Genomic DNA, 24,824 nt, shown 5'->3' with positions numbered 1-24,824 from the left:
GTCTACCAAGAATAATAGGACATGAAGGATTGCAATCTATGTCAAGAACAATAAAATCTACAGGCACATAATTCCTATTTGCAACAATAAGAACATCATTAATTCTTCCCATAGTTTTCTTAATAGTGGAATCCGCAAGGTGCAAGTTTAGAGAGCAATCATCAAAATCACGGAAACCTAACAAATCACACAAAGTCTTTGGAATCATGGAAACACTAGCACCCAAATCACATAAAGCATAGCATTCATGATCTTTAATTTTAATCATGGAAACACTAGCACCCAAATCACATAAAGCAAAGCACTAGCATGGTCCAAGTCTCCTGGGTCTTGTTCGTTGAGAAAATCATGTTCCCAAAGGTTTCATTCCGTTTGGACTCCGTTTGATATTCCTTTTCTTCGAAACCCTAAAACAGGCAAAAAAATAGCAATTCTGGGCTGGGCCTCCGGTTAATAGGTTAGTCCCAAAAATAATATAAAAGTGGATAATAAAGCCCAATAATGTCCAAAACAGTATATAATATAGCATGGAGCAATCAAAAATTATAGATACGTTGGAGATGTATCACTATGCTAATTACATTGTTGCTAAATATTTACCACCTAGCTTTACATACCAGCAAAAAAAAATTATTCTATGATTTAAGACATTACTTTTAGGATGACCCACATCTTTATAAAGAAGGAGTAGATGGTATTATTAGACGTTGTGTACCTGAGCATGAACAGGGGTAAATCCTACGGAAATGTCACTTCGAGGCTTATGGAGGGCATCATGCTGGAGATAGAACTGCTCACAAGGTATTGCAATCTGGATTTTATTGGCCTACTCTCTTCAAGGATGCCCATAAGTTTGTCTCTTCTTGTGATGAATGTCAAAGAATAGGTAATATCGGTAAGCATCAAGAAATGCCTATGAATTATTCACTTGCTGTTAAACCATTTGATGTTTGGGGATTTGATTACATGGGACCTTTTCCTTCCTCTAATGGGTATACACATATTTTGGTTGCTGTTGATTATGTTACTAAATGGGTAGAAGCCATTCCAACCAGTAGTGCTGATCACAACACCTTTATTAAAATGCTTAAGGAAGTTATTTTCCCAAGGTTTGTGTCGGCGTTCTGGGAACGGGGGTCCCCAGACTTGCCTGCCTATGGCCTGCGGCGTGGCTCAAAGGGGGGCCCAGCGCGGCCCATCTTCACCAACACAAACCCAAGGCCCTCGCGAGGGGCCAAGCCTCGCGGGGCGGATGACGCGAAGCTTCCTCAGGCGCGGCCTCGTCAGGCTGGTTCATGAGGAAGCGGAGAGATCAAGGCGGGGTACCTCATGAGGTGCCCGTGATGCAAGCCATGACGACCGGGGGTGCCAGGCGGGTGCCAGCCCGCGCAGCGTCCTCCCTTCCTCTTTGGTGCAAAGGGGGCAAGCGCAGCCGCGGAGTACCGAGGCATCAGGCAAAGGTTGCCATTTCGGTGCAACGAGACCAAGACCAGGAGGACTACGAGACGGAGGTCACTGTGGAGCCCAAGATGGTGTCATCACCAGAGCTTTGCGCAGGCGAAGACTACTTTTGTCAGGATAGTTGATACTAGTTGTCCCCCTTCAAATTAGCCCGCCATTGTTGGCTCCCTTCCCGCTCGATATTTGGGAAGAGGACCAGGGCCTCTATAAATAGGACCAGCCACCCACAGAGCAAAGGGCAGGCAGGGAAAGAGAGAGAAAGAGAAGATCAGAAAGAGAGAGAGAGAGAGAGAGAGAGAGAGAGAGAGAGAGAGAGAGAGAAAGGTGACTGAGCTCCTCCCAGCAGTTCATCACCCCAGCCAAGAACAGACCCTCGCGAGGCTGTTCTTCCTTGTATTGTTCATCATCATCAGCCCAAGAGGCAATCCACCACACCACACACTGGAGTAGGGTATTACACCACAACGGTGGCCCGAACCAGTATAAACCCTGTGTCTCTTGCGTTGTTCTTTCCTTAGTTCAGATCCTAGCAAGGCGGAGGGGTGCAGGTAGGTAGGAGGCGAAATCTCCGCGCGCACCCCAGTGTTCGAACCTCAAGGGTCTGCCGGAACCCGAAATCCGACATTTGGCACGCCAGGTAGGGGTGCGCCGGGATTCGTCTTCCACCACCCCGTTCTCCTCCGACCATCACGCCCATGTCTGACGCTCGTCGGGCCCGCGCCGAGCGCCGGGCCGCGCTCGCTTCCAGCGTCGCCCAGACGGCCCCTATCGGCGGGCGACCTTGCCGTTCCTCATCACCTGCCGTCAACGCCGCCACCGGCCTGGCGGGGGACGAGCATCAAGCATCGTCCCAGCATCCGTCCGTGTGGCAAGACGGCCGCACCGCAACTCCCTCGCTCACCCCAGCTGGTTCTTCGTCCCGCGCGCTCCGCGCGCCCATGGAGGCTCGGGCTGCACTCATCGCGGCGAACGAGCTCCTGCGCTACCGTCCCGTCGACGACGTCTACGAAGAATGGCTCGACCGCGTCGCCGAGCTTGTCCGCGCCGCAGGGGGCTCTCCTGCGCCATCCGTTCCGCTGCACCGCACCCCGCCCCGCGCGGGCAGTGAAGCCCCGGCAGCCCCTGGGCCGCCTCCTCCTCAGGAAGGCGCCATGGCTCCAAGGCGCGTAGCCCCTGGGCGGAACCCGCTTCGTCAGGCGCCAGCGCAGCAAGAGCAGAGCTGTCAAAAAGTCCCTCGCCCGCAGGAAGCTGCCCGGGCGCTCCCTGCTCCAGCACGTCGCGACCATGCTCCTGCTCCCGCGCGTCAGGACCCCGTGCTGCTCCCAACTGTAGCGCGTGGGGACATGCAAGACCAAGTTCCCCGTCATCCAAGGCCTCCCGTGGCCACAGCAAGCTGCCGCGCCTTCACCGCCGAGCTACGCAAAGTCGCGTGGCCCGGCAAGTTCAAGCCAGACCTGCCTCCTCGCTACGACGGCACGGCTGACCCTGCGGAGTTCCTCCAGCTCTACGAGCTGGGCATCGAAGCTGCCAACGGAAACGAGAAGGTCATGGCGAACTGGTTCCCCATGGCGCTCTAGGACGGGGCCTGGACCTGGCTCCTGAACCTGGCTCCAGGCACAATCTCCTCCTGAGATGAGATGCGCACCCGCTTCATCGCCAACTTCCAAGGCATTCGCGACCGGCCACCCACCGTGAGCGACATGCGCCGCATCAAGCAACAGCCCGGGAAGACCCTGCAGAAGTACATCCAGCGCTTCAACAGCGCGCGCCTCAAGATTCCCAAGGTGACTGAGGAGGCCATCATCTCGGCCTTCTCCGACGGCGTGCGCGACGTCAAGATGAAGGAGGACCTGGCGATGCATGAAGACCTGTGCACTTCCCAGGAGCTGTTCAACCTTGCAACCAAGTGCGCCAGGGCCGAGGAAGGGCGTCTCTCCCTCCTCAAGCTGCCTGCCGCAGACCCAGAAGAGAAGAAGCCCAAGGCCAAGGATGTGAAGCGCAAGGGGGCTGCCGTGCTCGCGGCAGAACCAGACACCAAGCGGAGCAGAGATCAGCCCGAACCTTCCAAGGGCGGCTGGTACTGTGTGTACCACGACCTCCACACCCACAACACCAACGAATGTCAAGAGATCCGAGCCGTGCGATAAGGAAGGATCGGCCGTCGCCCTGACCGCAGTGACCGGGGCTACGGTCGAGGAGGAGGAAGGAATGCAGGACGCTGGGAAGACCGTGGCCCGCGCCAAGGGTGGCGCGATCAACCTCGCAAGGATCACTGGCAAGACCCACCTCGCGAGGGAGGCTAGAGAGATCAGCCTCGCGAGGGAGACTGGAGGGATCAGCCTCGCGAGGATCGCCCGTAGGGCAACGCAGGCCTCTCGCCACTGCCGCCGCAGCCAAGGAGAAACGAGGACCGCCACCAGGACGAGGGGGCTGGGGGCTTCCAGGAGCCGCGCGCGATCGCCTGCATCCTGGTCGGGGCATAAGCCCCAGCCTCTCAGCGCATCTTCAAGCAGTTCGCCCGTGAAGTGAACGCAGTCCTCCCCAGGCTCGAAGCCACACGCCCTCTCAGGTGGTCGGCGTGCGCCATCACGTTCAGCTCAGCAGATCAGCTCAAGTGTGCGGCTATAGCTGGAGTTCTCCCAATGCTTTGTTCCCCACTCATCAGCAACGTGGTGGTCACCAAGACCCTCATCGATGGCGGTGCAGGGCTTAACGTCATGTCCGTGGAAACATTCAACAACCTCCAAGTGCCCTACAGCCAGCTTCAGCCAACCAAGCCTTTCTCCGGTATCACCGACGGCTCCACGGTCCCGATTGGGCAGGTCCGCCTCCCTGTCACCTTCGGGGCACGCAACAACTACCGCACTGAGCTCATCGACTTCGATGTCGCTCACATTCACCTACCGTACAACGCCATCCTTGGGTACCCAATGCTGGCCAAGTTCATGGCCGTAACTCACCATGGCTACAACGTCCTCAAGATGCCAGGAAGCGGCGGAGTCATCACGGTGCCCTGTGAAGAGAAGGACGCGGTGTGTTCCCTGGAACGAGCCTTTCAGGCCGTGTCACTAGAAGACCCGGATCGTGGAAGCAGGAGGCCTCCCGAGACCGCCCCTAAGAAGAAGAAGACATCGTCCAGCCCGACCACTCAGGAGGCAGGCCCCTTTGGGCCCGCGCTTGCCTAGGGGGAACCTCCTTCCATCACATAGGAAAGCGCGCCCGGCGCCCTCCTCAGGCAGGGCTCGGGGGCTCTCCCCTGGAGGGCCACCGACCTAGCCAGGGTCACGAGGGAGGCGCTTGGGCACCACATGGAGGCGTGTTTCGAAGCATGTTTCCCTCAAGAAGGAGCGAGGCAAGGAGACCCAGACCCTCAGGAGTTCGTCAGCAAGGCCATTCAGGAGCTACAGGAGTCAAGAGTCATGAAAGGCGGCCGCCGCCTACCAGCAGTGGCTCCCCATCCAGGCGAGGATGGTGGGCTGCGCGTCTGCATCGACATACCAGGGCTCAACCGAGTCGCCTCTCTAGAGCGCCTCTGGCCCTCGCGAGTGGGGCGCTGCGGAGGCCCACCCCACGTTCGCATGCTTTACGGCTTGCCAAACGCGGCAACCACGTACCAGCGCCTCATGAGGGGCATCATGGAGGCACAAGAGGCCAGGTGTTCCACAGCCCTGGCAGGGATGGAGATGGCCCGTGAGGAGCCGCCAGCGCCTCCGGAGCCTCCCGAGGCCCCTGGGCCTGGGGGCTCGTGAGGATCGGCTCCTGCAGCCCACCGAGCCTGCTACATCAACGCTCCTTCGTCCTCAACATCATCAGGTGACGTCTTCGAGTTTTATTTCCAGCTGGGAGCGCCCCCCCCCCCAGGGCTGCATTATTCCCAGGCCGCGTGGGTTCGTCCCTGCGGCGTGTATCCCTTTTTATTCCATGTTGTTAGCTTACCTTGTTGGGGGCGCCCGTCGGGCTGCATGATCCCCAAGCCGCTCGGGCCAGGCCCAGCGGCATGTATCCCATTCGCGTTTATTTCCGATTATGCGTTAGACCCACCATGCTTGATTATTTGATGCCGGTCCACGGCACCTCTTCTTCTCCATGCCGACCACTTGCACGTTAAAGGGGGGGTGCCTGAGCATCGCGACTCAGGGCTCTTACTGGCTCTCCAGCCCTCACCCTTTGGACTTGTCCATGGCATCGCGACCTGGCATACCAGCGACGGCTGAGACCAGCTCGAGGGCCGGGACCCGAGGACGTAGAGTGCCGACATCTAACCAAATTTGCAGGGACACATCACAAGATAAGGCACAGTGCCAGGCGCAACCCGCCTAGAGGTAGGGCCCCGTCAGTCCCGCGCTGGCTCATGGGTGCCCAAATACACCTCGCCAGGCCCTACCGTGCCAGCCACGTGTCAGGCCAGGGCTGTACACACCCCGGGGGCTCCTCCCGGAGGGGGCCCCCCTCCCACGTACCAGTGGAAGCACCATGCTCCCCGCTGGCTGACGACACTGCCGAGGAGCGGCTATGCCCGTACACATACGGTAGCACTATGCTCCGCGCTGGTGATAAACAACTAAGGGTGGCCCTGGGCCGCACCAACCTCAGGGAGCCCAGAGCTCAGTGTCTAGCCTCATCGTAACGCCTCCCCCTAGGAGTGCCGCGCGAGGGGGCTGGGCACGGGGGCTGCAGCTGGGTCACACCCAGACGCACGCCGCTCAGCCAGGTCCCCCCGGGCCTGGTTCGTCACGTGTCTCTCCCCGAGTGGAGCCAAGGTATGAAGGCCGTTTGAGCGTCAAGGGGGACTCCTGAGCACCGCGACTCAGGAGCCTAACTGGTCACGTAGCCCCTCACTCCGTGGCCCCGTCCTGGTTTCCGGTCGGGACCAACGCTGGGTGAGGTACGCGCGCGGTAGGGCTCTGCAAACGTAGAACGGTAGATCCACCCGCATCACACCTCCCTACTTGTTGTTCGTGCGCCAAGGGGGACTCCTGAGCATCGCGACTCAGGAGCCTAACTTGTCACGTGGCCCCTCACTCCTTGGTCCCGTCCTGGTTTCCGGTCGGGACCAATGCTGGGTGAGGCATGCACGGGGCCGGGCTCTGCCGGCGTAGAACATAAGCAAGTAGGAAGGAAAGGCACAAATTTCAAGGAATTCAAAAGCAAATATTACAGTCCACACTGTTATCTCAATGCCAAACGCAACTTTAAACGCCTCCTCGAGGCATGATACATGTGCAGGAATTAAAGGCAGGACAGGAGCCGCGACGGAGTCACTTGTCGGCGATGGAGCAGCGCGGATTGGGTACGCCTCACGGAGCGGTGGGGTCGGCAGCACCTTGCTTTGGCTTGGTGCTGAAGGCCCGAAACTTCCCCAGCAGGGCCTCTGCGCGACCCTTCACGACCTCGGCAGCGGCAGCGGCACGCTCGCTGCTCACTGGCTCCAGCAGGCTGTCGAGGTCGACACCGCGATCGCGAAGGTAGATGTGGGTGAGGACCCGCGTCGTTGCTGCGGAAGACAGGACACGCGCCTCGGCCTCGGCCACGGGGCCCAGGCCAAGGGCGACTTCTTCAAGAGCGTGAACCAGGAAGGGAAGCAGCTTGGCGGGGCCGTCCTTGGTGCCAGCCAGTGGGCTCTCCAGGCCGCTGTCGTAAAGCGTCCTCAGTGAGGAGCGAGCCCTCGCCTCCATCTCTGCGAAGGCCACGCGGTCCTCAGCAAGAACCAGGGCCTCATCATCCAGGCCTTCCTCGCCCCCAGTTCCTGCTCCAGCGCGCCTAGGCGGTCGCGGCGTTTCTTGAGCTTGATCTCCCTCTCCTTGAGAGCCGCCTCGCGAGCCTTCACGCCTTCTTCCTGCTCTTGGCAAAGGCGGACCTCGTTCGCGAGCTGGTCCCGCAGACCTTGCAGTTCGCCCTCCAGCGCCTTGCAACGACCACGGACGTCGACCACCTCCCCCGGGGCTGCATCACGAGCAGCCTTCGCCTCAAGGACGGCCTGCTTCTCCTCGTCGCACGCCGTCGAGGCCTGGACCAGCGTCGCCCGAGTCGAAGCGTCAGAGCGAACCCATCCTGAAGCCAGCTCCAAGCGCCCGGCCACCAAGCGGGGGTCGGCGCCAAGAAGATCCTGACGCAGCCGGTCCAGCTCAGCAACAGCACAATCCAAAACGGCAGAAGGAGTCAAAGAAACAGCAATCGGTGGAGTAGGAGGAGAAGATGGCAGCGCGGCCACAGCATCCTGAGGCGGAGTCTGCCGCGCCCCGACAGCCGAAATGGTGGCGGCAGGCAAGAGCACCTCGGGAGCCACTTGGTCCGTGGGGGCTGAGCTCGCCCCAGCCGGCTCAGCCAGGCCTCGCGAGGACGACCGGGCAGGAGAAGCCTGTGCATCGCGGTCACCCTCCTTCGCGGGTAGAAGCGCTGCCACGGATGGAACCTCGGGAGCCCCCTTCGGCTTCTTTGCGGCGGGCGCCAGCCTGTCCAAGAGATGCGGACGTCAAGCTTCAGAAGCAGAGCAAGAGATAAAGACAAGAATCAAACGCTTACGGGTCGTCGCCAGTGAGCTCAAGCGGCCTCCGGCCAAATTTGAAGCCTGAAAGCCGGCTGGAAGGGTCAACTTCGGGAAGCTTGGAGGCGGAAGGCACATCTGCGGTCCGCCCCGGGGCCGGGGCAGACCCGCGGGAGATCAGCCCGGTCCTGTCCTTCTTAGGGATCGGGGGTGACCTCCCGCCGTCCTGCTCGTCGTTGTCCTCGTCGTCGTCTTCATCGTCATCCTTGTCGCCATCTCTCGGAGAGAGGCGGAGAACGCGGGACCGGCGCCGGGGGAGGGGAGCCCTCGACTCTCCTTCAGTCGCCTCGGAGTCAGGCCCTTTTCCCCGCTCCCCTCCTTCCTCCTCTTCACTGGAGTCGTCGGAGGGCACGTCCACCGGTTCCTCGGGAGTTTCCACGGGCACGGGCCCATCCCCGTTGAAGACGGGCATGGACTCCACTACCTGCTCCCAATCGTCGCAGAGGAACAAGGGCGTAGGAGCGCCCGCCAACCTCACCACATCGCCCCCGACCAGAGATTGGAGGACAGCAGCCAGATCTCCGTCGTCTAAGGCCGCGGGGCTCGGACGGGGCCTCCACATCGGAAGTGAGTACTGCCGAAGCGGGGCCAGCTGGTGCTCCAGGAATTCCCTCAGCAGCGACGCACCGGTCAGCTTCGCCGCCGCCATGTTGGCCGGCCTCAGATCCGCGTCCATCTTCTCCAACATCAGCTTCGCGCGGGGGTCCGTGAGCTCCGCTCGACCCCAATCGCTGGAGCTCGTGGGCTGCTCCGTGGGCAAGATCAGCCGAGGGTGGATGCGCCCAGCATCCACCAAGACCCACTTGCTCCTGAAGCCCTCAATCCTTTTCCCGGGGTTCGAAATGGCAATGGCGCCACCGTACGTGACGAACCTCGCGCACGCGGAAGCAGTACCACGAGAGGTCCGGAGGTAGAAGTAGTGGCGCAGCAAGGCCACTGAAGGTTGCACCCCTACGTGAGCCTCGCAGTAATAGGCGAAGATCGCCAGGAGAAGCACGGAGTTGGCGTGGAGATGCAGGGCTTGTAGCTTATAGTGGCGGAGGACGAAGAAGAAGAACTCGGAGAAGGGAGGCACCAAGCCAGCGGCAATGGCACTTACGAAGAGCGGATAGAAGGTGCTCCCTTGACCCTCAGGGGTGGCGGAGCCGGCTTTGACACCTTCGCCCCGTTGACACCTCGCGTCGTCACCATCCGGCGCAACCGGGCGAGGCTCGCCTCCGACACATTCGGCGGATCCAGGGCAGACGAGTACCAAGCTACGGCCGGGGGCTGACGAGGCGCCATGGCTTCCTAGGTCACACGGTCAGAGTGGATCTGGAAATTTTGGAGGAAGGAAGGAGAGGCGCAAGAAAGGGGATCTGAGCAGCAACTGGGGAAAGCAAGAAGAAAAGCCTAGGTAGATGTCGCTCCTTTATCAACTCGCGCTGTTGCTAGGGCGCCCACGTCCAGTCAACCGCCACGCAGCGCCCAAGGCCGCAGGCTGTTAGGGCCCGCGGCGCTTCGCCCTTGCCCTTCCGCCTCCCTGCACGGCCAAGTCCGGGCACGCCTTGGGCCCGGGGGCTACTGTCGGCATTCTGGGAACGGGGGTCCCTAGACTTGCCTGCCTGCGGCCTGCGGCGTGGCTCAAAGGGGGGCCCAGCACGGCCCATCTTCACCAACACAAACCCAAGACCCTCGCGAGGGGCCAAGCCTCGCGGGGCGGACGACGCGGAGCTTCCTCAGGCGCGGCCTCGTCAGGCTGGCTCACGAGGAGGCGGAGAGATCAAGGCGGGGTACCTCACGAGGTGCCCGTGACGCAAGCCATGACTACCGGGGGTGCCAGGCGGGTGCCAGCCCGCGCAGCGTCCTCCCTTCCTCTTTGGTGCAAAGGGGCAAGCGCAGCCGCGGAGTACCGAGGCATCAGGCAAAGGTTGCCATTTCGGTGCAACGAAACCAAGACCAGGAGGACTACGAGACGGAGGTCACCGTGGAGCCCAAGATGGCGTCATCACCAGAGCTTTGTGCAGGCGAAGACTACTTTTGTGAGGATAGTTGATACTAGCTGTCCCCCTTCAAATTAGCTCGCCATTGTTGGCTCCCTTCCCGCTTGATATTTGGGAAGAGGACCAGGGCCTCTATAAATAGGACCAGCCACCCACAGAGCAAAGGGCAGGCAGGGAAAGAGAGAGAAAGAGAAGATCAGAAAGAGAGAGAGAGAGAGAGAGAGAGAGAGAGAGAGAGAGAAAGGTGACTGAGCTCCTCCCAGCAGTTCATCACCCCAGCCAAAAACAGACCCTCGCGAGGCTGTTCTTCCTTGTATTGTTCATCATCATCAGCCCAAGAGGCAATCCACCACACCACACACTAGAGTAGGGTATTACACCACAACGGTGGCCCGAACCATTATAAACCCTGTGTCTCTTGCGTTGTTCTTTCCTTAGTTCAGATCCTAGCAAGGTGGAGGGGTGCAGGTAGGTAGGAGGCGAAATCTCCGCGCGCACCCCAGTGTTCGAACCTCAAGGGTCTGCCGGAACCCAAAATCCAACAGTTTGGAGTCCCTACATATTTAATGACTGATGGTGGTTCACACTTTATTCATGGTGCTTTTCGTAAGATGCTTGCTAAGTATGATGTTAACCATAGAATTGCATCACCCTATCATCCTCAGTCCAGTGGTCAAGTTGAACTGCAATAGAGAAATAACATTAATTTTGCAAAATTTTGTTAATAGGTACAGGAAGAATTGGTCTAATAAGTTAGATGATGCACTTTGGGCTTATAGAACAACATATAAAAATCCTATGGGTATGTCTCCTTATAAAATGGTTTATGGAAAAGCTTGTCATTTGCCTCTTGAATTAGAACATAAAGCATATAGGGCAGTTAAAGAACTCAACTATGATTTCAAACTTGCTGGTGAAAAGAGGTTATTTGATATAAGCTCCTTAGATGAATGGATAACCCAAGCTTATGAGAATGCAAAGTTATTCAAAGAAAAAGTTAAAAAGATGGCATGACAAAAGAATTCGAAAGCGTGAGTTTAAAGTTGGAGAATATGTTCTTTTGTACAAATCTCGTTTTAGATTTTTTGTAGGAAAGCTCCTCTAGAAATGGGAAGGCCCATACATCATCGAGGAGGTTTACTGGTCTGGAGCCATCAAAATAAATAACTCCGAAGGTACTACCCTGGAGGTTGTCAATGGGCAACGAATAAAGCATTATATCTCAGGTACGCCTATCAATGTTGAAAGTAATATTATCCAAACTTTCACACCGGAAGAACACATAAAAGAGTCCTTCCGGAACACTCCAGAATCGTGAAAATAAAGAGGTATGTGATACGGTAAGTAAATGTACTCCGAAAAATCCGTAAAAATATTTTATATCATTTTTGGAATATTTTAGAATTTTGGAAATAAAGATACTTCCAGGAAGCATCCCCTGGTGGGCACAAGACACCAGGGCGCGCCAGGCTTGCCTGGCGCCCACCTGGGACACCTTCTGTACTCCGTTTTTCTACCATATACTTGTCCTCCAAGATAAAAAAATCTATATATACTTGTCGAACCTTTTGATCACCGTATCATGGAGAAATCCTCTGTCCTCTTTTCTTGCTGTTTCCTATGCATATTTGAAAGTATGTCGTCCCAAGACTCTGACGGAGAGAGCTATGTCTCACATCTTATCGCTGACACAAAGACCTATGAGGACCTATCTCCTTATGGTCGAACTTAGGATGATGAGGAGGATGCTCACTTGATGAGGATCGATGATTCAAGCTCGGAGGAGGAAGATGTTCCTCTACCTCAACCTGGGGATATGCATATAGAGTTCAAGAAATCCAGCCTCCCTAAACGACCTAACCAATCTATTCCTTCTCGTTTTCGGCAGAAAAGCAAAGGGGGTCGACGATCTTGAAATTGGAATTGGAGGTCGACGATCTAAAAGAACAAATTGCTCTCCTCAACTACAATATGAAAAAGTAGAAGGCAAAATTGTCATCACCATCATCATCTTCTTCACCACCAAAGGAGAATTGAGTATCGGGTGAGGGCACTCCCCTTGGCTTCCGCCAAGCTTGGGGGAGGTGCCCCGGTATCGTATAATCCCACTATATTTTTTCTTTTACTTATTTTAGTTTGATCCTTTTGCTTTAGATGAATAAAAGTTTAGTTCGATCCTTTCTTCTTTGAGAGTTTGCTTAGTAATCTATCCTTGTAATCGCGTGCAAGTTATATAATAAAGTTAGTTTGATTTTTTGCTTTATTTACTTTCGTGTTGCAAATAAAGAAAAGAAATAAGAAAGAAAGAAAAAGATAAAGGAAATAAATGAAGAAAGGAAATAAATAAATAAGATTATATACTAATCATATGGTAGGTGATGGCACCACATAAGGAAAAGTATAAGTAGAAAATTTTAGTAGAGATTGACAAACATAGCATTAGTCAATGATGCAACTCATGAAAGAATTAATAAGGGAAGAGAAGATTCACATATAGATATACTATCCTGGAAATCTTTTGTGATTGTGAGCCCTCACCAAAATATTATATGCCAAAAATTTTGACGCTGGACAAGAAAGACAACATAATGGTTTATGTTTGTTTATATTCACATAAAAGTCATATTGTCATAGATCCTTTAACATGTGGTGATTACCCCTATCTTTGCTAGCCTAGAATTCCGCACTAAGTAGAGATACTACTTGTGCATCCAAAAACCTTTAAACCCAAATCTTTTTCAAGTGTCCACCATACCTACCTAGGGATTGAGCAAGATCCCTCAAGTAAGTTGTCATCTGTGCAAAAAGGCAATAAAAATCGCTTCTAAAAGTGTGAGATCATTTAGTGTAAGAGAAAATTGAGCGTTGTAGGAACTTGGATGACAAAGAATAAAAGTGACAGACTGCATAATAAAGGTTGTTATTTTAAGGGGCAATACAACGTGACGTTCTCTTGCACTAAGGGATTGAGCATATAAACAAATAAGCGCATGGCAACCTCTGCTTCCCTCTGCGAAGGGCCTATCCTTTATTTTTATGCACTTACTTTTATGCAAAGAGTCAAAGTTTTCCTTCTATTCATTTTATTTTTCTCCTTTGGCAAGCATCATGTGGTGAGGAAAGATCTAGGAACCTATGTCCAGTTGAATATAGATGGCATGAGTTATTATTGTTGACACACCCGTGAGGTGAGTATGTTAGGAGGCGAAACTATAAGCCCCTATCTTTCTATGCGTCTGGTTGAAACGTTTTGCTCATGGGTACGAGGTGAGTGTTAGCAATCATAGAAGACTATATGATGGTTGAGTATGTAGACTTGCCTAAAGGCTCCGACACATGACCCTTCCTGAAAAGATGATGAATTGTAGTTGCAAAATTGATTGAGAACATAGTTTGTCGGTTTCTAATAGGGTTTTTGCTTTATACTTTGATTGTGTGATGAACTATTACGTATTCATGAGAAGTATATGATACATTTATATGATAAAATCCAATGTTTAATGTTGTTGTTGTTATAATAATGAACATGATGCTTCTATGTCCGTATTTTGTATTTATCAACACCTCTCTCTCTCTCTCTCTCAAAGCATGTGGACATGTTTTTCGATTTCGGTTGTCGCTTGAGGACAAGCGAGGTCTAAGCTTGGGGGAGTTGATACATCCATTTTGCATCATGTGTTCTTACTGTTATTTATAATGTTTTTATCCATAATAATGCTTTTTGGAGTAATTCTAATGCCTTTTCTCTCATAATTTGCAAGGAACACAACAAGAAGGAGAATTCCGACAGCTGGAAATCTGGACATAGAAAAGCTACATCAGGCCACCTATTCTGCACAACTCCAAATGAGATGAAACTTCACGGATGTTTTTTATGGATTATTTAAGAAATACTGGAGCCAATAAACACCAGAGGAAGGCCACCAAGTGGGCACAACCCACCTGGGTGCGCCAGGCCCCCCAGGCGCGCCCTGGTGGGTTGTGGCCACCTCGACCCACCTCCGGCGCCCATCTTCTGGTATATAAGTCATTTTGACCTAGAAAAAATAAGGAGGAGACTTTCGGGCTGAAGTGTCGCCACCTCGAGGCGGAACTTGAGCAGGAGCACTTTTGCCCTCCGATGGAGCGATTCTACCGGGGGAACTTCCCTCCCGGAGGGGGAAATCATCGTCATCATCATCACCAAGAACTCTCCCATCTTGGGGAGGGCAATCTCCGTCAACATATTCAACAACACCATCTCCTCTCAAACCCTAGTTCATCTCTTGTGTTCAATTTTGTTACCAGAACTATAGATTGGTGCTTGTGGGTGACTAGTAGTGTTGAATACATCTTGTAGTTGATTACTATATAGTTTATTTGGTGGAAGATTATATGTTCAGATCCATTATGCTATTTAATACTCCTCTGATCATGAACATGTTTATCATTTGTGAGTAGTTACTTTTGTTCTTGAGGTCACAGGAGAAATCATGTTGCAAGTAATCATGTGAACTCGATATGTGTTCGATATTTTGATAGTATGTATGTTGTTATTCCATTAGTGGTGTCATGTGAACGGCGACTACATGACACTTCACCATATTTGGGCCTAAGGGAATGCATTGTGGATTAGCAATTAGATGGTGGGTTGCGAGAGTGACAGAATCTTAAACCCCCAGTTTATGCGCTATTTCATAAGAGACCGATTGGATCCAAAAGTTTAATGCTATGGTTAGAATTTATTCTTAATACTTTTCTCGTAGTTGCGGATGCTTGCGGGAGGGTCAATCATAAGTAGGAGGTTTGTTCAAGTAAGAACAGCACCTAAGCATCGGTCCGCCCACATGTCAAATTATCAAAGTAGCAAACACAAATCAAACCAACATGATGAAAGTGACTAGATGAAATTCCCGTGTACCCTCAAGAATGCTTTGCCTATCATAAGAGACCATTTTGGCCTGTCCTTTGCCTCAAAAGGATTGGGCTACCTTGCTGCACTTTTGTTACTACTACTATTACTTGCTCGTTACAAATTATCTTGCTATCAAACTACTCCGTTACTTACAATTTCAGCACTTGCAGACATTACCTTACTGAAAACTACTTGTCATTTCCTTCTACTCCTCCTTGGGTTCGATACTATTAATTATCGAAAAGAGCTACAATTGATCCCCTATATTTGTGGGTCATCAAGGCTATTTTCTGGCATCATTGTCGAGGAGTGAAGTGCCTTTGGAAAGCAATAGTCGGGGAAGACACCGCACGATGTGGATTCCCGGCATGCCATGCACCCTTCGAGTCGAGGAAGCCTCGCTCCTAGCCTGTTGCGTTGTTTTGGTGCTGCCAGACACGAGCTTGCTAGCTAGATTTAACATGAGCATCAGCGGGCTCGCGGTGGAGCCTATCCCCCACCTTCGGCACAAAGGCCATATCATGCGCAATACACGTCTTTCTGTAAATCCTACCACCGAAGGAGTGGTCCAAACCATATTACACGCCTAGCAGTGAGTGAAGGCCATAGATCCATGTGTCGAACCATGCTGCCCACATCCAGGACGACGGCTATTGCTACCCGACGTCGCGCAACAACATCGACGAGAGGTACGCCTTCTAGGAAGGGTGTACCTACGTCAATGTCATGGTCGCATGCCACACGCAGCTCGGCCTGGCCGAGGATGATCTGGTTCCACTGACGTGGTACATGCCTCGGTCGATACCGCGAACCACGCCACGACTACTGGAGGCAGCGGTGGTGCCAACAGCAGCGGCCTTCGTGTTCCGAAGCCGGAGCCGGGGACGCTGGGGATGAGCTCCTGCGGCGGACCACTACTAGTCCCAAAGCCCTACCCGGGGATGATCTCGTGCACCCCTGCTCGTGCCCAAGCCCGAGACTAGGATGGGCTCTGGCAGACTCATGCTCATGCCCAAGCCGGAGCCAGAGCCGCAGCTACTGGTGGAGTACACAGGAGTAGTGGTGAGTGATACGTCTCCAACCTATCTATAATTTATGAAGTATTCATCCTGTTATATTATCATTCTTATATGTTTTACAATCATTTTATAGCAACTTTATATCATTTTTTGGGACTAACCTATTGACCCAGTACCCAGTGCTAGTTGCTGTTTTTTGCTTGTTTTTTACATGGCATGAAATCAATATCAAATAGAGTCCAAACATCGTGAAACTTTTTGTGGACTTTTTATGGACCAGAAGACATCTAGTGGGCCAGAGAAGCACTTGGGGGAGGTGCCCCGATGGGGGCACAACCCACCAGGGCGCGCCCAGGCGCGCCCAGGTGGGTTGTTCCCACCTCTGTCCTCCCGCACCCCCTCTTTACCCTATAAATTCCCAAATATTCCAAAAATCCTCGGGGTTAACCTAGATCAGAAGTCCACTGCTGCAGGCCTCTGTAGCCACCGAAAACTAATGTATACCCCGTTCCAGCACTCCACCGGAGGAGGGCAATCATCACCGGTGGACATCTTCATCATTCCGGCGGCCACCACGATGAGGAGGGAGTAGTCCACCCTCGGGGTTGAGGGTTTGTACCAGTAGTTATGTGTTTAATCTCTCTCTATCTCTCGTGTTCTTGAGATGTCACGATCTTGATGTATCGCAGGCTCTGTTAATATAGTCGAATCATATGGTGGTTTCCCCTCTCTATATTGTGGTGAATTGAGTTTTCCCTTTGAGATTTCGTTTTATCGGATTGAACACGTTTATGGATTTGAGAGCACTTGATATATGTCTTGCATATGAATACCTGTGGTGAAAATCGGGTATTATTTTGATTCACTTGATATATGTTTTGGCACTCAACCGGCGGATTCTCGAGGTGGCATTGGGGTAATCTATGCATAGGGGTTCATGCACGTTCTTGTCTTTGTTTCTTCAGTAGAAATCTTTGGGCACTCTTTGAGGTTCTTTGTGTTGGATTGAGCATTATGAATATGAATATTATTTGTGTTATTTTAGTATGAACTCTTGGATAGATCGATCGGAAAGAATAGCTTCGAGGTGTGTTGGGGATATAACTACTAGGTATGACCCGCCCAGGAGGGGTCGGGTCATGCCATTGGCGACTTAAAGATGAAGAGGCCCGATAAGGCCCAAGAAGACAAGAAGATGGCGGTTCATAGAGCAAGCCTATTGAAGGCCCAAGACCCAGAGGCGACTTGAAGCCCAAAGGTGTGAGCCGCCATATGTTAACTTGTTTTGTAAGGTAGGTTTGGTTAGAAACTGAGCCGGTTACATTTGTATGAGCTGGTCGGGACTCTGCAGGGCATCAACTTGTATATAAAGGGGTGACCCGGCAACGGATTGACTCAAGAAACAATCAATCGAGAACTAGGTCTAGCGTGTTCGCTCCCTGGTAATCAAAACCCAAACAATACAACTGAAAGTAGGAGTAGGCTTTTACCTCATTGAGAGGGGCCGAACCTGGGTAAACTCTCTGTGTCCTTTGTCCCGTTCAACCCCTTCAAGCTAACCTAGTTGCAATGGCTCCACACCTAAGTCCTTTTGATAGGACATCTCCCGTGTTAAGTCCACGGCAAGGTGGTTTCGTACCCTACAAATAATTTCTTCTTATGTTCTCCGCTAGATAGGAACTTTGGAGTGATTCTTCATCACACTTTGAGCAGTGGTTATATGATCCAATTATATTATTATTGTTGATAGATTGCACTAGCGAAACTACGGACCCTAGGCCTCATTTTCAAGCATTGCAATACCGTTTCTGCTCCGTTTTATCAATTGCTACCTTGCTGTTTTTTATTTTTCTTATTACAAAAATCAATATCTAGTATCCATATTACACTTGTATCACCATCTCTTCGCCGAACTAGTGCACCTATACAAATTACCATTGTATTTGGTTTGTTCGGGACACAAGAGACTTTTTATTATTTGGTTACAGGGTTGTTTGAGAGAGACCATCTTCATCCTACGCCTCCCACAGATTGATAAACCTTAGGTCATCCACTTGAGGGAAAATTGCTACTGTCCTACAAAACACTGCGCTTGGAGGCCCAACACGTGTCTACAAGAATAAAGTTGCGTAGTAGACATCAAGCTCTTTTCTGGCGCCATTGTCGGAGAGGTGAGTGCATGAAGGTATATCTTTAGATCTTGCAATTGAATATTTTAGTTTCTTGTTTTATCACTAGTTTGGTTTATAAAATAAAGCTACATAAAAAATAGAATTGAGGTTGCATCATATTATTGATCATCTTTATAATATCTTTCTTGAAAATGATGGTTTGGAAAATTGTGCTCAATTGTTAGAAGAAGTCAATAAAATGTTTGGCACAAAATATTTGAATGATGAGCATGACTGCAATGTTGTTAGTATGGATTATTTTAATATCCAAAATGCTAATGATGATTGCACAAGTCATGACAAAAATGTTTCTTACAAGCATGTTAATTTTTGTGGAGTGCATAAAGTTTGTGAAGGCGTGCCTTATAGGGAAGATAGATTTTGCAAGAAGCATAAACAAGATAGAACCAATTCTTTGCTCAAAGTGATAGATGAATTTGCTACAAAATTATGTTATCTTTGTCCTATTACTTGTGAACTTTGCAATAAGGTTGGAAATTTTAATTTTCAATGCAAACGTTTTCATGATCCATGGCCAAATATCGTAATCATTTGATCACCCTTGAACTTTATAATGAGCTTCATCTATTTTTGGGGAGTGAAGAATTGACATATAAAAATAGTTGGTTTGAAGTACTCATTCTCACGGACAACATTGAAACTAAACTAAAAAAATATATCCATATGTTTTGCATGGTAAATTGCAATGAGAATGCTTATATTGCCAACTATAGAAAGATGGGAAAACCGATAGAATATAAAAGGAATGCTAATGAAAGGGTAAAGATTTCCAGTTTCCCTCCTATTTTCTCTCATGATGAAATAGGTGATGAGGAGGAGCTCCCCATTCAACCAATCTCATCAATAAGAAGTTGAAAAAATTAATTAAACCCACACATGATGCGGTGAAGAAGATGAAAAGAAGAAGAAAGAATATAGGTAAAAAGGTATTTCTCCCAAATAGTGTTGCTCCTATTATTGTTGTGCCTCATGAAAATGAATCAAAACTAATTAGGGAGGATGATGCACTTGATGATGATATTGCTTCTATGTCTTATGGCACAATGACCGAGAGCACTATTGATGATGATTTTGTTATGACTATTGCTTGTTGTGATAATTATGATTGGGAAGATAATGATGCTTCTTATAATCTTGGAAATCTTTTTGGCACCAACTTGGGAAATTATGATGATAGCAATTGTTATATTGTTGGTGCTATTCATACTATTAATGATGAGAGTGATTATGCTTATGATATGCCAAGCCACAAGCTTGGGGAGGCTATGTTTGATGAGAATGACATGTTTGAGAATTTATTTGCTGCAATTAATGTTTGTCCCAAGATTGGGGATGATATGTTTAATGAAGATGATCTTTTTAGTCCCCCTAATTTGAACGATCAAATTTGCTATGATGGTTGCATACCCCCTATCTACGATGAGAACAAAGTTGCTACTTATGATGATTATTGTGATGATACTTATGTTATAAAAAGTAGTGATAATTATGGTCATCACAATAATCATCATAAGTAGCAAATTTGTGATGATAATTATGTGTAAACAATTTTTAGTATTCGAGTTTCATATGATACTTCCACTATTGTGATGATAATTATGTGTAAACAATTTTTAGTATTCGAGTTTCATATGATACTTCCACTATTGTGAACGAGAATAAAATTGCTTATATGGAGAGTAATAAATTTTCTATGCTTTCGGACCATGAAAAGAATGCCTTATATGATGGTTATATTGATGAATCTATTCATGATGCTACTGAAAATTATTATGAGAGAGGAACTTATGGTCCATGATGCTCACTTTATGTTTCAATTCTTATCTTTTATGTGAGCATCATTGAAATCATCATGCCTAGCTAAAAGGCATTAAAGCAAAGCGCTTGTTGGGAGACAACCCAACACCTTTACCTACTGTTTTTATGTGTTCACATTATTACGCTATTGTACTAATCATGTTTTATAGCTTTTGTTTCAATAAAGTGCCAAGTAAAGCTTTTGGGATAGTGTGGATGATAGTTGACTTGAATCTGTGCAAAAGCAGAAACTTTTGCGTCCAGTGCAGAAATTCTTATATTTTACTAAAACATGGGAAAATTCTGATTTTTTTACAGGTGATAGATATACAAATTCTATACGTTGTCCTAATGTTTCAGAATTTTTGGAGTAGCAGAAATATGGTTTGAGTATAGATTACTACAGACTGTTCTCTTTTTGACAGATTCTGTTTTCAATGCATAGTTTGCTTGTTTTCTAGTTTCTATGGCTTATATTTCTCAATGTAAACTATGGAAATGATATTCTACAGTAGTAATTATGTGGAAAAAACTATGAATCTTGTCTTTGACAGTACCGAAGTGAAATGGTTTGCTCTTTATCATACTAACCTATCTCACGAAGTTCCGTTAAGTTTTGTGTGATTTGAGTTTTCAAGTTTTGGGTGAGATGTTGATATGGGGATAATAAGGAGTGACAAGACCCTAAGCTTCAGGATGCCAAGGCACCCCAAGGTAATATTCAAGGAATATCCAAGCAACTAAGCTTGGGGATGCCCCGGAAGGCATCCCCTCTTTCGTCTCCAACATTATCGGTAACCTCACTTGAGGCTATTTTTTTATTCGTCACATGATATGTGTTTTGCTTGGAGCATCATTTTATTTTTCTAAAATTTTCTTGCTGTTATTTATTATAATGTTTTGCATCTTTTATTTCAATAAAAGTGGCATTGATAGCCTTTACTATGCTTATTTTGCAAGTCTACATGTTGTTGTTTGAAAACAAAAAGTTTACCGTTGTTGCAAAAATTCCTTAGAAAAGTCAGAATGTGATAAAATGTTGAAACTTTTTGCACAGTAAGCTCTGATAAATTTTCTACAGTGTGTTAATTTTCAGAACTTTTGTGTTGAATAAGTGTTGATATTCTTGCATTCTTTACAGACTGTGCTGTTTTGGCAGATTGTTGTTATGTTTGCATTGTTTGCATATGTTTGCTTGTTTAATGATTCTATTTGAGGATAGGAGTATTAAATATGCAGAGGCATTTAGTATGCAATGTTAAATAATAATTTTAGTGATTTTCTACAGTAGAGAATGATAATGTTTTTGCATTGGTTTATACTAACTTATCTCACGAGTTCTTGTTGAGTTTTGTGTGGATCAAGTTTTTGAGATTTAGGAAAACCGTGATATAAAAGGAATTAAGAGGACACAAAAGCTCAAGCTTGGGGATGCCTAAGGCATTCCAATATAATATTTCAAGAAGTCTCAAGCATGTAAGCTTGGGGATGCCCTGGTAGGCATCTCACCTTTCTTCATCAACAATTATCGGTTAGTATCGGTTGAGCCTAAGTTTTTGCTTCTCCGCATGAATTGTGCTATTCTTGGAATGTCACTTTATTTTGATTTTCTTGCTGTTTTAATAAAATACTTAGATCTGAAAGTTTTCAAATAAGGGAGACTCCACAATTAGCTACCTATTTACTACTCGCTTGATCTTCACTTATATATTTTTGGAGTAGCTTGTCATTTACTCTGGTGCTTCACTTATATCCTATGAGTAAATTGTTGAATAAAATGAATATAATGAAGCTGAAATTATATGTTCATATCATGCCTAGTGGTAGCTTCACATTGGGTTTAGAAAGTGAAATCTTTTGAAGCTTGACAATCACAATATTGGTCACAGAAGCAATTCCTGAATGATTACTATAGGGAAGAGAACTTTCACATGGAAATACACTATCTTGGAAATCTTTTGTGATTGTGAGCCCCCATCAAAATATTATATGCCAAAATTGTTGACATTGGACAAGGAAGACAACGTAATGATTTATGTTTGTTCATATTCACATAGAAGTTATATTGTCATAGATCCTTCAACATGTGGTGCTTGCCCCCCTCCCCCATCTTTGCTAGCCAAAAATTCCGCACCAAGTAGAGATACTACTTGTGCATCCAAAAACTATTAAACCCAAATCTTATTTTCAAGAGTCCACCATACCTACCTAGGGATTGAGCAACATCCCTCAAGTAAGTTGTCATCGATGCAATAAGGCAATAAAAATTGCTTCTAAAAGTGTTAGATCATTTAGTGTAAGAGAAAATTGAGCGTTGTACAAACTTGTGATAGCAAAGAATAAAAGCAACAGACTGCATAATAAAGGTTGCTATCATAAGGGGCAATATAATGTGATATCTTTTGCATTAAGGGGTTGAGCATACAAACAAATAAGCGCATGGCAACCTCTACTTCCCTCTGCGAAGGGCTTATCTTGTACTTTTATGTATTTACTTTCATGCAAGAGTCAAAGTTTTTCTCTCTATTTCTTTCTATTTTTCTCTTTTGGCAAGCATCATGTGGTGAGGAAAGATCTAGGCACATATATCCAGTTGGATATGGGTAGCATGAGTTATTATTGTTGACATCACCCTTGAGGTGAATACGTTGGGAGGTGAAATAATAAGCCCCTATCTTTCTATGTGTCCGGTTGAAACGTTTTGCTCATGTATATGCGGTGAGTGTTAGCAATCATAGAAGACTATATGATGGTTGATTATGTGGAGCTCTTACTTATACTCTGTTGAATAAATTGAATTGTAATTGCTTGGTGACTGAGAACATAGGTTGTTGAGTTTCAAGAGAATTCATTGTTTGAACCTTAACATGTGAATTGGTTGCTACTTTAACATGAGAAATTTTATGAGAAAGAATTGTTGTTATGATGCTAGAAAAAGTGATTGAAATTGTCATTGATCAAACTTGTGCACTTTGCTAGCATTCACACTTCACAAATTATTTCTTTTATCATTTACCTACTCGAGGACGAGTAGGAATTAAGCTTGGGGATGCTGATATGTCTCCAACGTATCTATAATTTATGAAGTATTCATGTTGTTATATTATCATTCTTGGATGTTTTACAATCATTTTATAGCAACTTTATATCATTTGTTGGGACTAACCTATTGACCCAATACCAAATGCCAGTTGTTGTTTTTGCTTGTTTTTTACATCGTAGGAAATCAATATCAAACGGAGTCCAAACACCGCGAAACTTTTTGTAGATTTTTTATGGACCAGAAGACATCCAGTGGGCCAGAGAAGCACCTGGGGGGGTGCCCCGAGGGGGGCACAACCCACCAGGGTGTGCCTGGGGGCCCAGATGCGCCCAGGTGGGTTGTGCCCACCTCGGTGGCCTCCCGCACCCCCTCTTTACCCTATAAGTTCCCAAATATTCCAAAAACCCTCGGGGTTAACCTAGATCAGAAGTTCCGCTGTCGCAGGCCTCTATAGCCATCGAAAACTAATCTAGACCCCGTTCCAGCACTCTGCCGGAGGGGGGAATCATCACCGGTGGCCATCTTCATCATCCCGGCAGCCACCACAATGAGGAGGGAGTAGTCCACCCTCAGGGCTGAGGGTTTGTACCGGTAGCTATGTGCTTAATCTCTCTCTCTCTCTCTTGTGTTCTTGAGATGTCACGATCTTGATGTATCGCGGGCTTTGTTAATATAGTCGGATCATATGGTGTTTTCCCCTCTCTATCTTGTGGTGAATTGAATTTTCCCTTTGATATTTCATTTTATCGGATTGAATACCTTTATGGATTTGAGAGCACTTGATATATGTCTTGCATATGAATACCCATGGTGACAATGAGGTATTATTTTGATTCACTTGATATATGTTTTGGCATTCAACCCGCGGATTCTCGAGGTGACATTGGGATAATCTATGCATAGGCGTTGATGCATGCTCTTGTCTTTGTTTCTCCGGTAGAAATCTTGGGGCACTCTTTGAGGTTCTTTGTGTTGGATTGAGTATTATGAATCTGAAATTATTTGGTGTTATTTTAGTACCAACTTTTGGATAGATCGATCGGAAAGAATAGCTTCGAGGTGGTTTCGTACCCTACAAATAATTTCTTCTTATGTTCTCCGCTAGATAGGAACTTTGGAGTGATTCTTCATCGCACTTTGAGGGGTGGTTATATGATCCAATTATATTATCGTTGATGAGAGATTGCACTAGCGAAAGTACGGACCCTAGGCCTTATTTCAAGCATTGCAATACCGTTTGTGCTCCGTTTTATCAATTGCTACCTTGCTATTTTTTATTGTTCTTATTTCAAAAATCAATATCTACTATCCATATTACACTTGTAACACCATCTCTTCGTCGAGGTAGTGCACCTATAAAAATTACCATTGTATTTGGTGTGTTGGGGACACAGGAGACTTTTTATTATTTGATTGCAGGGTTGTTTAAGAGAGACCATCTTCATCCTACGCCTCCCACGGATTGATAAACCTTAGGTCATCCACTTGAGGGAAAATTGCTACTGTCCTACAAAACTCTGCGCTTGGAGGCCCAACACGTGTGTTTACAAGAATAAAGTTGCATAGTACTCCATTCGTTCCATTTTAGTTGTCGCTTAAATGGATGTATCTAGCACTGAAATACGTCTAGATACATCTGTTTCAGCGAAAACTAATATGGAACGAAGGGAGTAGACATCAGTGAGCGAGCTCGGCGACCCTATGATATCTCCTTTTTGTTGACCCGGCATCGGAACTAAAATGAGCACCTATTTCCCCAGAGGTGACCCTGAGTTATTGAACCCACGAGAGGAATATTCCCTTGAAGCGATGGTCTCTAGCAAACTTTTGCTGAAGAGTCAAATCCAACTTTTGACCGGATCAACAAGCAAATAGTGATTCAAACACTTATA

Source organism: Triticum dicoccoides, chromosome 7A (assembly GCF_002162155.2).
Source record: "Triticum dicoccoides isolate Atlit2015 ecotype Zavitan chromosome 7A, WEW_v2.0, whole genome shotgun sequence".
NCBI classification, from domain to species: domain Eukaryota; kingdom Viridiplantae; phylum Streptophyta; class Magnoliopsida; order Poales; family Poaceae; genus Triticum; species Triticum dicoccoides.
The sequence above is the reverse complement of the archived record's forward strand: the minus strand, read 5'-3'. Positions refer to the sequence as shown.